The sequence below is a fragment of the Bubalus bubalis genome, chromosome 4, assembly GCF_019923935.1.
Source record: "Bubalus bubalis isolate 160015118507 breed Murrah chromosome 4, NDDB_SH_1, whole genome shotgun sequence".
Classification (NCBI taxonomy): Eukaryota; Metazoa; Chordata; class Mammalia; order Artiodactyla; family Bovidae; genus Bubalus; species Bubalus bubalis.
In genome coordinates, this window is record NC_059160.1 from 145,090,768 (window position 1) to 145,101,901 (window position 11,134).

Below are 11,134 nucleotides of genomic sequence, written 5' to 3' on the forward strand. Positions count from 1 at the left end.
CTTTTAAATCCTTCCAGAACTTATTTATGCAAATTTGTGCAAACACAAATATAGTAATTTTGTCTTCTTTTTAAATATAAATAATGGAAAATTAAATCCATTTTCTTCTCTTACTGTTAAATTTAACAGTATATCCTGGACATGCTTCATATTAGTGCATAGAAAGCTGCTTCATTTTGTTGAGTTTTGGTATTGGAGTGAGTTGTTGACTCTCTTCTGCCCTCCTTGGAGTCACCTGTACCACAGGGGGTTGACCCAGTTGACCCCCAAGGGCCTTGTAGCTCTGACCTTGAACCACTCCATGGGGCTGCTTCTCTGAAATATGGAGGCCCTGACAGAAATGCCCCCTTCTTCAGGGCTGGAGGAAAAAGTTCCCTGGATGGTTTAATCTTTGTCCCACGAGGGCAGTCCATTCAGCAGACAGTCAGGGAGGGTGTCCTGAGGTGCCAGGAGAGAGTGAGGCAGGAATAGCCTAGGAAGTCACACCCAGTTGGTCTCCTCAGTCCCCTTTGCAGCTGGATGGAGTGACCTTCTTGTCTCCCCCTGGCTTTTCCCTCACCTGTGGAGGTTTCACCTGAAACCCATCGTCCTGAGTCATGCTGAACCCCAAGGTGAGCCTGACTGGCCTCTACCACCTCTGACAGACAGGCGTTAGCCTCCGCTGGCCTCCTTCCATTCTGGAAAAATGAAGCGGCACAGGTGGGTTTCCTCGAAGGCCCCTCTCCGCTCTAAAACGCGACAGTCCCTGCCACAGAGCCTTTCCCATAGGAGATGCTTAATGAACTCTGCAGCTGGCACGGCTTGGCATTGCCATTGTCACTGTCCCTGTTCCCCCACTGTCTTCCCACCACACTTTTGATGAAGATCTAGGTGAAGGAGATGGAGGGAAGCTATGAAGAATTATACAGCTTCAGACTTTCTTTAGCTCTGACTTGGCTAATGAAGTCCTGTTCCTCTTGTGCAGGGTAGACCCTGGAGACCCCAGCAATCTTGGCTGGTTGGCCTGAAGGGCTGTGAATGTTATACCATGGCGCCACCTGGTGGAATATTTGTGCAGGAGCATGACTTCCATCCTGCCATCAAATCATCCTCTTCCTGCCCCAGGTGAGTGCTGGGCTCAGCCAGACCAGGCTTACAATTGCCTTGCATTTCAGTACTAGCAGAACTCGGGTTTCTGGCAGAGAGAGTATGAAATTTCATTAGAATGAATTTACTATGGTCTCATCCTGGTGTAGGAGCCTTGTCCCATTTCATCCTCCCACAAAGAAAAAAAAGACGTCTCTCCCTTTTCACAGATGGTGACTCTGGGGCTTGGATAGTTTAAAGCAACTCACACCTGGTTGCACAGTTGGGAGGTAGCAGACCTGGGCTGGGAGCCCTAGGGAATAGGAGGGGAGGGTGTAGGGTGACTGAGGCCACCCAGGAAGAGACTCTGTCGACCAGGGCCTTGGGGCCTGTCTTGATCCAGAGCCCCGGGTACTGGAGCCTCCAGGCAGAACATGGACTAAGAAGTCTCATGGGGTGATAGGCTAGGCTTGCTGTCGTCACCGAGGCGGGCTTTCTCTAGGTTTGGGGGGCTGTGTCTAGTGCAGCCCCATCCAAAGTAGCACCCACCAGTACCTCCACACTCACCTGTCTTCACTCAACCCAGTTTCCTTTGAATACTGATACTCCAGTATTCTTGCCTGAGAAATCCCATGGACAGAGGAGCCTGGCGGGCTATAGTCCGTGGAGTCGCAAAACAGACTTGACCAAGAGACTAAACAACAACAACCACAATATACTAGGCAGTGTGGGGGGAGTTCAGTTCAGTTCAGTCACTCAGTCGTGTCTGACTCTTTGCCACCCCATGAATCGCAGCACACCAGGCCTCCCTGCCCATCACCAACTCCCAGAGTTCTCTCAGACTCTCATCCATCGAGTCAGTGATGCCATCCAGCCATCTCATCCTCTGTCGTCCCCTTCTCCTCCTGCCCCCAATCCCTCCCAGTATCAGAGTCTTTTCCAATGAGTCAACTCTTCGCATGAGGTGACCAAAGTACTAGAGTTTCAGCTTTAGCATCATTCCTTCCAAAGAAATCCCAGGGCTGATCTCCTTCAGAGTGGACTGGTTGGATCTCCTTGCAGTCCAAGGGACTCTCAAGAGTCTTCTCCAACACCACAGTTCAAAAGCATCAATTCTTCAGCGCTCAGCTTTCTTCACAGTCCAACTCTCACATCCATACATGACCACTGGAAAAACCATAGCCTTGCCTAGACGAACCTTTGTCGGCAAAGTAATGTCTCTGCTTTTGAATATGCTATCTAGGTTGGTCATAACTTTCCTTCCAAGGAGTAAGCGTCTTTTAATTTCATGACTGCAGTCACCATCTGCAGTGATTTTGTAGCCCAAAAAATTAAAGTCTGACACTGTTTCCACTGTTTCCCCATCTATTTCCCATGAAGTGATGGGACCGGATGCCATGATCTTCGTTTTCTAAATGCTGAGCTTTAAGCCAACTTTTTCACTCTTCTCTTTCACTTTCATCAAGAGGCTTTTTAATTCCTCTTCACTTTCTGCCATAAGGGTGGTGTCATCTGCATATCTGAGGTTATTGATATTTCTTCCGGCAGTCTTGATTCCAGCTTGTGCTTCTTCCAGTCCAGCGTTTCTCATGATGAACTCTGCATATAAGTTAAATAAGCAGGGTGACAATATACAGCCTTGGCATACTCCCTTTCCTATTTGGAACCAGTCTGTTGTTCCATGTCCAGTTCTAACTGTTGCTTCCTGACTTGCATATAGGTTTCTCAAGAGGCAGGTCAAGTGGTCTGGTATGCCCATCTCTTTCAGAATTTTCTACAATTTATTGTGATCCACACAGTCAAAGGCTTTGGTATAGTCAATAAAGCAGAAATAGATGTTTTTCTGGAACTCTCTTGCTTTTTCCATGATGCAGTGGATGTTGGCAATTTGATCTCTGGTTCCTCTGCCTTTTTTAAAACCAGCTTGAACATCTGGAAGTTTATGGTTCACGTACTGCTGAAGCCTTGCTTGGAGAATTTTGAGCATTACTTTGCTAGCATGTGAGATGAGTGCAATTGTGCGGTAGTTTGAGCATTCTTTGGCATTGCCTTTCGGAGTACATATATATTATTCATCTATTTTTACTTCTTTTATGAGTAAACGAAAGCTCAGAGAGGTCATGCAAGTTACCTAAATTCACCCAGCTAGTAAGCAGCACAACAGGATTTAAAAACCAGGTCTCTTGGCTGCCCAAGTCTTGAGTCTTCCCTAGACATTACATTCAAAGTCAGGGTCAAGTTGAAGCCATTCGTGAGGAACCCTTTAATACCTCCAAAGTATTTTGTTCTGGAGATCAGTCCTGTCCCTGGGTTCAATCCCCTCAGCTCTTGTTCTGCTAGATTCTGTCCTTGGCTGCAGAGTTTCCCTGTCCCACCCTCCTCTAGCTCTGTCTTCAGACATCACTTGGAATGGTTTGGGCTTCTTGCCCCAGGTTTGCTGCTGCTGCTGCTAAGTCGCTTCAGTCGTGTCCGACTCTGTGCGACCCCATAGACGGCGGCCCACCAGGCTCCCCCATCCCTGGGATTCTCCAGGCAAGAACACTGGAGTGGGTTGCCATTTCCTTCTCCAACTACATCCACCTTAATTTATCTGTTCAGTGATTTTTTTTTTCCTGTCTCTTGTCAACTCCTTCCCACTCACTGAAACTAACTCTGCAAACTCTTTATGAGGAAACCCTGAGCTGGACAACCCCTCTGCCCCCAATATTCTTACAGTCTAAAGAGGAGGCAGCATGTTCATTACTAACCTCCATCCAGTGGTTCAGAACTTTCTGAGGACAAGGACAGATAAGATCTAAAAACAATACTGTTCTTAAAGAAGATTAAAATAATGTTCCCTCAGGCAAATGAAAAAAAAAAAAGTCAGAAGTAGACAATACAGAAAGGGGCTGGGCATCTTCACAAAGCTGTCAGGCACGAAGTTGATCTTATCCCGCAGCCCTGCCTTGTGGTCCAAGATGATTGCTAAGCTCCAGCCATCATGTTCTTATTCCAGTCAGCCTGAAAGTGGGAGAGGAAAGATCAGTCCTGCCTAACCACTCAGATCAGGCCAGCTTTCTAGTCCCATGCTCCCTTGGCACTTTTGCTTCCCTTTCCGAATGGAGAGTAATTTATTTTCCGTGTCACTATTTGTCTGAGGTCTGTCTACCACTTTCCCTTGCCTCTCACCAGCCTAGGAACTCCGTGAAGTCTGGCATCACACCTGTCTTCTCTGTTGCTCTAACCCTGTTGTGCAGCACAGTGGCTGGCACATAATAGGTGCTCCACAAATAGTTATTAACAGGAGAAACACGTTATACACGTTGTTGATATTATAATGAATCCGAATTGACCTGGTCCAAGTCCAGAGCCTTCTGAGTTGAGTCTGTAACGATGAGTGCTGCTGTGGGCCAGGCCTTGTGCTAAGGGCTTCTCATGCATTATCTCATTTAATCTTCACCAAAAGCCTGGGAGGTAGACGCTGCTATTACCTCCAGTTGGCCATGGGAAAATGGCAACAGATCATGGAACTACTAAGAAAGCAAGCTTTAATTTGAACTTGGCTCTCCTGACCCAAAGCCTCTCTTCACTTCTTCCTGCCTTTCTGGGCTAGCAAGGTGCCCACCATCACCTCCAGAACTCCTCCACTATGGCCCTGGCTCTCTCAGTTGCCAGCAGACAGTTCAGCAGGCATAGATGCTCAGGAAGCACTAAAGTGGCATCTCTCCTACAGAAAATGAAGGAAACTTCTTTGTTCAGAGGTGGTGGGCACCCACATTGATTAGGAGAATGTTGGTTGCCCAGCCTCCCTTCCCCTCTGACAGACTTCTAGGAGCCTTTGTAGACCCAGGAGATTTTTCAGACTACAGAGGAGGAGCAGGTGAGTTTGCAGGGGTCTGTGGCATGTCTGGTAGTGTATGCTGTGTGTTACGGTGCTTAAACTTTGTCTCCCTCTCAGTGGGGCTCACTTGGTAAAGGGAGGGTGATGGGAAAACCCTGGGATCCTCCTGGGCCAGGCTACCCTTGAACCATGTGGGGTTTATAGAGCTCCAAGCCCAAGGAACAGTACATTGGGGGTGGGGTTCTGGTATCTCGCTTAAGACTCATAGAAATCCTCCAGATAGGAGCTAGATTCTGGCTTGAGTCCAGGAATCAGACTATCCAAGCCATAAAGAGCCCTTTCAGACCTTCATTGCACAGATGGGATGTGGAAGCCCAGCGAGGGAACTGACTTGACAAGACCAGACACTCAAAGAAACGCTGGCTCATTTGACTGAAGAATTCATGATGCCCATAGGCTGTCTGAGGGACTTGAGGGTACCAGTTTGACACCTAACTTGAAGAGGGTGCCACGGCTCAGTGGAGGTCACCGTAGGACCAGCCAGTTCTAGTCACGGCTGGCTTGCTTCCAGTGGTCACCAGCAGGTGGCGCTAGGCACACAGTGGCCACTTGACTCCCAGAAAAAGGGAACCGCAGACCGTGTCTGGGAGTAATTAGGGCAAGAGGCCGGCCGGCTTTGGGGCCCACTTCGGTCACCTTCCCTCTGGAGCCCCTGTGCTTGGGCACCGTGGGGCAGAGGGCCCGGAGGCCCCGAATGGGGCTTCTCTGGTTCCAGACCCTCCGGGGAGTTGCTCTGTGGTCAGTGAGCAGGTACCTCCGGGTGTGCTCCACTTACTCATTTTGAATGATGATGGGGTAAAAGCAAGGAGGACAAACAGTTGCCTTTCCTCCACCTGGCATGAGGCTTAGCCTGGGCTCCAGCTCAGGCCCCTTCCCCTCACTCACTCACACATGCCCATACTGAGTGGCACAGAGTACTTCCTTTGCTGTTGGGCAAAGCCCCGAGAACTCAGGATCCACCTGAGAGGCCATCTGGTTCCTTCCTCTCCTCTCTCCTTCCTTCCATCATCCTCTCTCTCCGTCTCTCCATCTCCTCTCCCCTCTTGTCTCTCTTTCTCCTGCCCCTTGTCTCTCTCTCCCCTCTTTTCTTCCTCTCTCCTCCATCTCGTTTCTCTGAGGGACCCTGGAGGTCTAGCCCCTGCCCCCAGCACCTCATCTGCAAAGGCAACAGGGACCAATACCAGTGGGTTTCTAGGATGTGGTTTCCATGGCAACAGTGCATCTCTTGCCTCTGTGGTCTCAGCCCTGGCCAGGTTGCCGTGGAGACTCACCTCATTGAAGAGTGATTTGTGGGACTGTTTTTCTTAGCTCCATCTCCTTCCTTCTTTCCAGAAATCCTGCCAGCCCAAATTGTCTTTTCCCCACTGATGGCAGACCTAGAAGACTTCTCCAGGTCCATGAAGGCCTGGCAAGCATTTTGTTTACACAGGGTTCCCCTGGTAACCTTTGCCTGCTCTCATGAAGACAGTGAGACACCCCTAGAGGCCAGTTGAGGGCTTTTCACAGAGAAACAGGCCAGAGCAGACCCTGTTCCCACCTCTCCTGCCCACGGTGCCCTTCAGGACTCTGGCCCCTTTGCTTGTAGGCAATGACATTGGCTCAGGAGATTCTGCTCATCAGCCCCATTACCTAAGACTCCTCAGCTTTGGAGAGAAGGTGAGAGGCAGCGAAAGGGGTGTGGTGGGAAAAAGAGGGATGTGAATATGGGAAAAAGAGATGAGTTAACAGAGGGAGGCGCATTGGGAGAGGGGGACAAGTAAGGCAAGGAGACACGGATCTTAAGGGGAGAGAAAGAGCCTGTGGGGGTGGGGGAGAGTTCCAGAAAGCTGACCCAGGAGTCTGTAGTGGGAGAATTTCTCTGATGTTGGTGTTCTCTGTAAATCACTCCACAGCCCCAAACCCCAAGCAGGCCTCTTTCTCTGCCAAGGAGAGAATGTGTTTGTCGACATCAAAACATATTAAGCACATTGTGACCCTCTCCCCCCCAACCTCAAGTTGAAAGCCATTACAATAATTAATGAAGGCAGGAGATTAATTAAAGAGTCGTTTCCCCACATTCTCCTCAAATAGATCAGTCGGGGGGTGGGGAACATGTGCTACACTGCCGACAGAAGAAAGATGGGGCTAGAGAAGGGGGTGCAGAGAGTCGCTCACAGACACAGCTGCAGACAAAGGACATACTGGGGGGACAGAGGAGCTGGGGGCTGGGAGGGGCTGCCAGGCAGGCCCAGGAGGAGAGCTGGTTCTGCTTCCAGAAACCTGTGATCAGCTTCCCCTCCTGGTGGACAAGGCCTGAGGGGTTCTGGTACAATGGAAACAGGTCTTGTGGACATGAAGGAGTGTCAGCCCTCCGCTCCTGGAAGCTCCCAGGTTGTCCTGTGTGATGGCCAGAGCTCCCTCAGGCCAGGTGAGCGCAGGCAGGAGCCCTTTCTGTAGTGTGGGATGAGGGCTGGTGGCTAGCTCCAGTCCTGCTCCCTAAAACCAAGTCGCTGCATGGCCCACATACTGGTGATACCACTTGGAAGTCCCGTTCATCAAGTGTGCCGTGCTGCAGAGCTGAGAGGTCAGTTTCAGCTCAGGCCCAACATCGCTACAACCTTTTACGTAACTTCTCTCATTTTGCTGAGTTCTGAGGTCTTAATGATTCCTTCCTTCCTTCCCTCCTTCTTTCCCTCCCTCTCTCCATCTCTCAGTCTTTCTCTCTCATTTCTTTGGCCAACCTATTTTCCTAATTCATATTTCTAAGAAATTCTTGTACACAAACAGTCTCCAGCTTATAATAGTTCAACTTATAACGTTTCAACTTCACCATAGTGCAAAGGCATTCAATGGAAATGGAACTTCAAATCTTGAATTCTGACCTTTTCCCAAGTTAGCAATATATGATGCTGGGCAGCGGCAGGTCTGTCTGCCACGCCACCACGAGGGTAAACAGCCAATACACTGACAACCATTCTGCACCCACATCTTTCTTTTCACTTTCTGTAGAGTGATCAATAAATTACCCACGAGATTCAGCTCTTTATTATGAAATAACTTGGTGTTAGGTGATTTTGCCCAATTGTAGGCTACTGTCAGGGTTCTGAGCGTGTTTCAGGTGGGCTGGCTAAGCTATGATGTTTGGCAGGTTAGGTGTATGAAATGCGTTTTCCACTTACAGTGGGTTTATCTGGATGTAACCTCATCATGTAAATCAAGGAATATCTATAATATAGTGTAGTTCACTTGTGACATAGAAGGTTTACCCCATTCCATCTTCCTGTCTTGCTTCCTTTTGAACCTTCCAGAATTTCCTGATTTGTTCAAAACAAAACACACACACCCACAAACGCTATTTTTGTGTTTTCATATTTTATATGATATTTTCCACATCTTTAATAAACACTGTAAAAGGTGTAACACTCTGTTGATGATTCCCCATCACCTCTCCTGATACCTCTTCCTTCTTCCTCTTGTTTTCTTTTAGGCTTTGTGTATCTCTGAGCATTGTGTGGACTTAGCAGGCAGTTAGCTGCCGGAAGGGGGTCACTGGGCAGGCCGAGAGCAGAGGAGCTCATTCACCCCTTGGTGCTTTGTGTTCTGACACTACACAGTGTCCCACACGGCAGCACGCTGTTTACTCTCCCTGTCATCGTGGATAGTGGGCTGGGGGGACTAGACTCTGGGGACCCACAGTAGACAAGACAGATGTGGACCCTGCCCTCTGGGACTGACAGACACCAGTCAATAAACACACAGAAATACAGCAACCAATTATGGAAACTACTCAACAGAGGAAAAGCAGGGTTCTGTAAGAGAGAACAGCAAGGCCCTGTTGTAGGCTAGGGCTCAGGAGGAAGTGACATTTACCTTGTGATAAAGTCAACCAGACAAAGTGAAGGGTGAAGGCCTCTGGCAGACGTGTCGCTACCGGAAGCTGATGAGACTTCAAAGCCAGGGTGCCCCCGTGCACCGGAGCCTTCGCAGGCCCAGGAAGGGTCCTCGCCGTGTGTCCGCATGGTGACAGGTATTTGTAATAATTGCACAAATGAAATAATTGAACTGCAACCTGTGAAGACCACTGACCTCTCCCTTCACTTTGCCTGATGCTTGGAGGGGTTGGTCAGGATATCACTGGGATCTGGCTCCGGGGACGCCAAGCTGAGGAGAGTCTGTTTGGGTTCAAGGAGGTGTGTCACTGGCTGTGGCATTCATCTCTGGCTGTCCTGGGTTGCTGCTGCTGCTGCTAAGTCGCTTCAGTTGTGTCCGACTCTGTGCGACCCCATAGATGGCAGTCCACCAGGCTCCCCGGTCCCTGGGATTCTCCAGGCAGGAACACTGGAGTGGGTTGCCATTTCCTTCTCCAGCGCATGAAAGTGAAAAGTGAAAGTGAAGTCGCTCAGTTGTGTACGACCCTTCGCGACCCCATGGACTGCAGCCCACCAGGCTCCTCCGTCCAAGGGATTTTCCAGGCAAGAGTACTGGAGTGGGGTGCCATTGTCCTGGGTTGGAGGGAGGCAAACAGCTCCTGTGGGTTTCTGATGTCCCCTGTGCTAGGCAAAGAGGTGGCTCTTGGGGCAATGTGGAAATGCTCCAGAGCAGGTGGAAGGGAGGGGAATGAGGTCTGAACTGGGCAAAGGCAGAGGCTGATCTGGAATATCGATATGGATTTTGTAATGTCTGTGAAATTCATCAGCTTTTTAAAACTTGTAATTTGTTTTGATTTTTCTCATTCTAAATAAGTTTTCATTTTTGCATCTATGATTATTTTTGGATTTCTGCATTTTTTTCTTTAAGAACCCCTGCCCTACTGCTGTAGATCTTGGTTCTGCTCCCTTCTGTCTCCTCTGAGACCAGGAGAACTCAATGGGTACTCAAGGGGGTGTCCCCAGGGCCAGAGCTGCTGGGCACATACTGTGCTGTGTGTTCAGTGCCTGCAGCTCTGCGAACTGGCCTTTCCATTTCCAGGTCTCTCCTCTCTCCCTTCTCCCCACCCTCAGCCTGCAATGCATGAGCTTCTGTGAAAAGTGAAAGTATTAGTCATTCAGTAGTGTCCAACTCTTTGTGACCCAAGGGACTGTAGCCCCCCAGGCTCGGTCCATAGGATTCTCCAGGCATGAATACTAGAGTGGGTTTCCATTTCCTCATCCAGGGGATCTTCCCGACCCATAAATTGAACCCACATCTCTCATGTCTCCAGCACTGGCAGGTGGGTTCCTTACCAGTAGCACCACCTGGGTAGCCCATGAGCTTCTGTACTTGTTCTCTTTTAAAATAGCTGTGCTATCAAACAGTGTTTATACATAAAAACTTGTATGAGATGTATTAGGTAGACAGGGCAGAATGAAAAATACACATATCATTTTTATACATAATACGTAAAATGGCCCAAAAGAAATGTCTGTACATTTGGAAGGATGGAAGGGAACCCATGGAGATATTAAAAGGTTGTGTGTGGTTGCGTTTTATGAGAGTGTGTGTGTGTGTGTGTTGGGAGTTGGCAACCCATGAGGATAAATGCAAAGTGATCCAAGGAATTTCCTAAAGAAAAATGCAAAGCCCGACAGTCCCTGGCTGGGGGTGTCTCTGAAGGTGGTAGGAATGAGGTTGCTTGGCCTGGGGACTGAACTGGAAGCCTGACCACATCAGCTGTCTCCAGCTAACCTCCCCTTGGGCCACAGACCCTAAAAACCCTGACTCCACAGGACAAAACCCAGAGCCGAAAGGGACTTTGAAAAGGGGGGTTGCCCATAGCCCCCTTCCCTTGGCCGCATGGACTCCAGCCAAGTCCCTCACCTCTATCTGCTGTTGCCCAGGCCAAGCTCCCCATAGATGTGGCTAGGGTAGGGCTGTCACTCTGCCTTTGTGGAGTTTCTACCTGGCTATGCCCCTTCACCCTCAAACAACCCCCCTCAAACCTGAAGTTCCTGCTCCAACCACACTTAGAGTCCTGGGGCCTCTGGGTCAGTGGTGCTGCCAGTGATGTTTATCAAGGAGGTTGGCAAATGCTGTTGATTCCCAGTGGGCCCCTTTGCCCTCCCCACCTTGTTCCAAGGCCCTGTGTATGGTGCTGAGGCTTAACTAGGTCTTTGTTGCACGGGGCAGGCGCAGGTGGGGTGTCTGGAGGCGCACGTTTGCCTCCAGCTCTTCAGAGTCAGCACCAGAGCCCGGGCCTTCTTCCTGCTCACTGAGGCTTTGCCCTGAGCCCTG